We start from the raw sequence: 6658 nt of genomic DNA on the forward strand, positions 1-6658 counted from the left end.
TAACTAAGATATAGGTGGCAATATCACATTCCTTTCACGTATTTTCATGTTTTGTTTTCGATTTTAATTTCAACATAGCTGTTACAACATTTACAATAGTTTCGTCAAATGATATAAATTTATGTGAATGATTCATAGTATTTGTCATAACATGGTGCTATTACTCTAGAAGTTAAGAAGCAGTTAATTGAAAAAAAAAAATGTGAGTGAAACTGTTTTTTACGGTTATTATGTATCAAAAATTTATTTTCAGAGTTTTCTGCTCCTTGGAACCATCATACACTTTTAAAACAATATTGTCAATGTAATAATGAATGATGAAACTTTAAATGTTTTTATAACAGTGTAAATAATATTATCGATTGATATAATTCCAACAGTTTCTTTCATTACATAGGTGATCAGTGTCACATACTGAAGGTCCCAGAACAGCCCTTCATCTGGTACTTCAGGACATTGACTGTCTTGCAGAGGACTTGTGACAGAAAGAAGTGACACTGTTCTGTGACTAGATGGATATTTCAATTGGTAAGTGACGTAAACATTTCAATTTAAATTTCAGTGATTCACCTGTGATGAAGGCATTTTGGAGAAAGATATTGATAAAAGTTATCATGCAATTAGAGTAAGGGCACATGGACAGTTTGCATCACAAATTCAATCACACAATTTTTGATGACATTACACATTACTTCAAAGTAGTTCCGTTCAACAGCAAGACACTGGCAGATTCATTGTTCCAAGTCTTGGTAGCAGCACTGAAATGCTTCAACTGGTAGGGCCTTTAAAATGTCGATCACATTCTTTTGAATGTTCTCTAGAGTCCCAAAATGATGTCCTTTTAAAACATTTTTCAGTTTCAGGAAAAGAAAGAAGTCACATTGAGTCATATCATGTGAATATGGGGGCTGTGGAACAACAGGGATGTCTTTTGAGATAAAAAATTCCATGATAGAAGTGGCTGTGTGACATGGGGCATTGTCATGATGCAGAATCCACTTCGTCTCCAATGTCCATTCTCACTTAGAACACCCCTTTCTTGAGCCTTTCGAGGACATCTTCATAAAACACTTGACAGTTTGGACAGGAGGGATAAACTCTTTACGCATAGTACACCTAATATCAAAAAAGCAAATCAGCATTGTTTTAGTGTTCGATTTGCTCATTTGAGATTATTTCAATCAAGGATATGTCCCAGTGTGCCACTCCTCACTTTGCTACTTTGTCTCAGGATCTTAACCAAATATCCAGGATTCATCACCTGTGATCAAATGACTGAATCGTTTGTCGTCATTGGCAGTCCTCTCAAGATCAGTGCCCATGTTTCGTCGATTCCCCTTCTGCTCAGTTATGAGGTTATTCAGCACAGTTTTGTAACAAACTTTTGCATGTGCAAAAATTGGTCAAAATTTGATTTATGGCGAAAATTTTTAAGTTTAACAGGTCAGTCATTGCTTATTGTTAAACACTGTTCTGATCTCACAAGAACATGCACACATTCAATGTTTTTATTGGTTTTTGGATTTGAAGGTCTCTGTGAGCAAGGTTCGTCTTCAACATATTTCAACGTCACCACCCATCAATTGGGATTTAATTGTTTTACATGCAATCAATATAAAAGGCAGTTTCGGGTTTTGAATTATTTTTAGTAAAATGACAATTCTGCATAGAGAAAAGAAAGGGAGAAAACTTGATGTCTTGGAAGAACTTGAAATTTTCAGGCACACACCAAATAAAGACGACACGTTGAATGAACAAGTACAGTTGAAAAATAGAAATTTCTTTAATGCTTTTAAACCAGTGCTCTCAGTTTTATGATACTTATAATCCAGGTTTTCTCCTCCTTTTCAGAAACGTTATTTTACCTCTGTTAAGTTACGCTCGTTACTAACACACCAGATGACCTCTGTGCCCTAGTTATGCAAGCTTTCTTTTAAAATTTTGCGTCATATAATGAACTGATGTTCTTCATTACGTATGTAATTCCAGTCATATTTAACTCTGGTTCTACCTGTGCTACATAAAACGTAGCGAACTTCGTACTATTTCATCCCATCTGAAGCTCATTTATAAATGTTACTCAATAATTTATAAAATTAATTTTTGTTAAAAGCTATATTGTCTATACGTATGATTTACTTCAGAAAATGTGTAATATACAAAATTGTTTTGCTCACGTTACCAGTGGCCCGCTTGTGGCGCTCCCTACATTACGTTTACTTGGCAGCGTGACTAGTTGCCACAAAGTCAGTCTCCTCACACCACACTGGTGTTACTTATGTTTTAATGTTTGACTTTTTGAAGAACATTATGTCTTATATTTTAATGTATGACTTGAGCAAATCAGCTCTTAAATCACTGTACATCTTTGACGATATGTTCTTCATGTAAGTACTTTTTGGTTTACACTCGTTTACATTAATGTAAACTTTTATTAGATAAGATATTTAATCTGACATATTCATTTTAGGTAATTACCTTACATTCTGATGAAGTCACCCTTAGAGGTGACGAAACCTGGTCAAGGTATATAGAAAATCTGTGCAACTGGTTGGCAGATTTTTCCGTATTTTTCAAAATTATTTTTATGTTAAAATGAAAAGCAATGGTGACAACGTTAAAAGAAACTGGGGCCTCTTTCCTTAAATGACTTACTTAATTCAGAAGTTTTACGAAAGTTAAAGCAATTTATTCTGAAAATAGAGGGCAGATTTTCAACTTAGCAGCAAGATGGCGGCACAACATGGAAATTCAGCTTCACCACAGTGGGAGGTGGGGTACCGGAGGTGTGACAGCATAAAAAATACAATTTCCACAATATTTATTGCTAAGCACAATATACATAACTCATTTAATCGTTAGAAGCATCCACAGCAAACTAAACTCTCCTTGCCTTCTGGGTAGCGATGTTCCTTTTCTCCAGTCAGAGATGTTACGCCACCACACAGCCCCTTCCCATAGTGTGGAGCAAGTGAGGAGAGGCTGTGGTGGGGCGTTGCCTGTCAGAAGTGATGTAGATGGATATCTGACGGTGGATGCGATGGCAGATACATCGTAGTCAGCAAGTTGTGCTGGGGGGTGGAGGCTATGCCACAAGCGCAATGTTTGTGGTGCGATTAATGGGTTGCCAGCAGGGCATAGTCTTGGTAGCAACTTTAATTGTTTGTGACTCGCAGTGGTATTTGAAGAGGGAGGGATGTTGGTGTTGACTTGCATTGTTGCATTCAAAAGAGGTGTTCTGGGGGCTGTGATGGTGTAAGTCAGAGAGGTGATAGTGAGTGTACTGACCGATGAAAAATGTGCGTTGAGTACTGCCATGCATTTGCTGTTGAGAAAGGGGCGGCATGCATGAAACTGTGTGACGGTGCTTGCATCCAGCTGCCTGTCCCATGTAGGCAGCGGTAATCATGAGGTTGGTATCACATAATATGACGGATATGTTATCAGGCAGAAAATCATGGAGACTCACGTGCACTTGGAAATTAACTAACAAGTGTGTAGGAGGTGATGGGGCGGGGAGTGTCTGGTGTGACAGGTCCACTGAAGTACACACTAGTATCAGCCAGTTGATGGAGATGAATCGAGGATGCCACCAAATAATTACAAACAGCTCAGTATCACCTCAATGACCTTTGACATCTCAACACTGATCACTGGCGTGGCACCGATACTACAGACACTTCTCACATAAGTGAAGCATAACAATTCCCACTTGAGTGGGCTCCTGAGATAATGATGTGTGACATTAACAGCGACAGTGAGTCACTTCATGCCCACCTCCTGGACTCACTCCACTCTTCCCCATTAGACCACATACAAACTGTGCCGAGTGGGACATTAGAGTCCATCACATTACAACCACACCAGGACCCTCCGTCCGTCGCCACTGCACATCGTTTGAGGTTTTCCTTCCTAATGGTATCTACAAAACACAATGAATGAATTCTCTAGAATTTTCATGAATCTGATTAATTTAGATGACAGTCTTCTGAGAATAAACTCCAGGTTCCATATAAGCTGCCCTCCACTACGTCGCTCTTTCCATAGGTGTTATTCTGGTAACGAATGTTGGAAAGTCTCTGGAGAGACTGGAAAGAAGAGCAGGACTTCTGACTGAGTGGAGCTGTGATGTTTTCATGGGTACCTTAGTTGGAATAGCATTACATACAGAAGGCAAGGGTTTGTCAGTAACTTTCAGTACAATATATATTCTTCATGAATGTGAAAATTTCTTTCTGGAAGTAACATCCATATCAATACACCCTTGTCTGCAAGAACAGCATCAGTCTGCCTGTTAATGGAAGCTAATGATAAGAAACAATGCTGGCTGCTGATGACAGGTATACTTTGAGCTTCTGATGAAAATATACCAGCATAAAAACCCAAACAATTACCTACTCATACCAAAATGATTTTATTAATATCTACATATAATTAAATCCCACAAGGATGTAAGTCGAGTGCCCTAACCATCATGACACTTTGGTGGATCCCTGTGTCTGAACTGAAGAAACAATAATGGGAACGATGTTAAGCAGAAATCGTATACACAGAAAAATGAATGTTAACTCAAGAAATTTGTGTCACTATTCACAGTTTATTTGTTCACAGTTCTCAATGTACTTAAGTAATAGCTGTTCTAGTAAGTGGCACAGAGATATCTGTGTAGATATATCATACTGATTTTCTGTTGTCATCAACTCCCTGAAATCACATTTTAACATCAAAGGCACACAAGGAAGTTTAACCAGAATTTCATTTCCTCAAATTTCAGCAAACACTGAGAACCTTCCAATTTAACAAAAGAGCTCATCTGTGCAGCAACTAGACTGTGCACTGGAAAGGTATGTGAAAAGTTCATGTTTTTAATTCTGAATATTGGACTTTCTGCTCATGTAAAATAGTTACAAACAGTATGATGAATATGTGAATGTCAATTTCATAGTATCTGCTGTCTCAAGTTACATTCTGTTACATTACATGAATCATATTTCATGGAGTCCCCCGAGTCTCAAGAGGTAGAAAGAACTCAAAGATGCATGCTTAATGTAACTTAAGTACAATTACATGACTTAAATTTATGAAACATTATAGCAGTATGAATAATAATTATATTACAATTTAATGCATTAATTGTAAGAGTACTAGTGAAGATAATCTTAATATGTTCTTAAACCCCACTTTATTATGCAAAAGACAATTAATAAGCTCTGATAACTATCAAACTAGAATGTGCACACATAGCTCATATCTTTCTGTACTAACATTAAAACCTAAAAGTCTTCATACAGAGTGTTTCCATCTCTGTATTATAATCCTGCTTTTTTTCAAAAAATAAAATTATTAATTACTGCAAAGGATGGTTATGAATATTGTAGAACAATGGTCAAAAAGTAGCAAGTGTTTCAGATGCCAAAAAGGAACATGTTTGACAATTTCTTTATTGTCCTAACTGTTACTTAGCATCTGTGCTGTATAGTGAGTATCAATCTATCCTTTTCATAATAGTGTCAAATTTTATCTCTGACAGTCAGATTTCCCCATGACATATATTACAGCTCTTAATGAATAGAATGATCTGCCATAAATGAGACTGTTAATTTTTAAATCACGTGTATTCATGATCACACATACTGTGAATATAGCTAATACAAATTACTATATTAGCTCCTGCAGCATGTGATAATGATGATGTGGAACTCACACGATGATGATGATGATGATGATGTGGAAGTGTGGACTGTGAGAGGTGACAAGACAGAGGAAAAAGAGACTATTGGTAGAGGGTGTCAGTGCAGTGAGGTTACACAGACTCAGGGTAGGAGGATCACAGATGCAAAGAATTTCTCTGTTGTGCCACTGAGTGGCAACAGGAACGTGACCCTTTCATCAAGGAGTTGGGAGTGGGAGCTACATATAGATGGTTCCAGATGTTGTGCAGGTTGGGTGAGCAGTAGAATGCCCTCTTTGGACAAAAGAATTCTTGTCACTGCAGATACACCATCCTTAGGTGGCCACGCTAAATGGGAGTGAATTTTTGGTGTAGAAGTGGTGACAGCTGTCAAAATGCAGGTGTACTGTTAGGGATTTTTGGGCATGATATCGGCAGAGATGTGGATGGATCCATGAGAGACGGGGAGGTCAAAGTTGAGGAAGGTGGCACATTGAGCTGAGGAGGACCAGATGAAGTGGATGGCAGAGAAGCTGTTGAGGTTGTGGAGGAGTGAGTATACAGTGTTTTGGTCCAGATCATGAAGATATGATCCATAAACCTGAACCAGACAGGAGGTATGAGGTTTGTGAGCTTATGAATGGTTTCTTCAGTCTAAATGGCCCATAAACAGGTTAGCATAGGATAGTACCATGTGGATGCTGCTGGTTTGTTTATATACACGGTCCAGTAACATTAATGTGACCACCGCATACGTGTGTGTTTGATGTCAATATGTGATAACCACTCACAGATGGTAGGTGCAGCACTAGCAGAAGAGGATATGAAAAGTGTGTCATGGGTGCTGGAAAACAGTGCAGTGATTATCATGGAAACAGAGCAATGTATCTGACATCCAAAACATTTATCTGACATCCAAAACGGTTTGATGATTGGATTTTGGGCTAAGGGTGGAAGCATTTCCAAAATGGCTAAGTTCATAAACTG

General features: G+C 38.0%; 1 long non-coding RNA gene across 1 annotated transcript in view; it reads left to right on the top strand.

The window, feature by feature from the left end:
* LOC126410816 (uncharacterized) overlaps positions 1 to 4844 on the top strand; it is a 121562-nt gene extending 116718 nt beyond the window's left edge. Inside the window, exons 2-3 of the long non-coding RNA XR_007575211.1 lie at positions 398 to 528; positions 4775 to 4844. This is a non-coding gene — a long non-coding RNA (uncharacterized LOC126410816). The remainder of the gene's footprint in view (positions 1 to 397; positions 529 to 4774) is intronic.
* The last annotated feature ends 1814 nt before the right edge of the window (positions 4845 to 6658 follow it).

Source organism: Schistocerca serialis, chromosome 1 (assembly GCF_023864345.2).
Source record: "Schistocerca serialis cubense isolate TAMUIC-IGC-003099 chromosome 1, iqSchSeri2.2, whole genome shotgun sequence".
In the NCBI taxonomy this organism is placed as follows: domain Eukaryota; kingdom Metazoa; phylum Arthropoda; class Insecta; order Orthoptera; family Acrididae; genus Schistocerca; species Schistocerca serialis.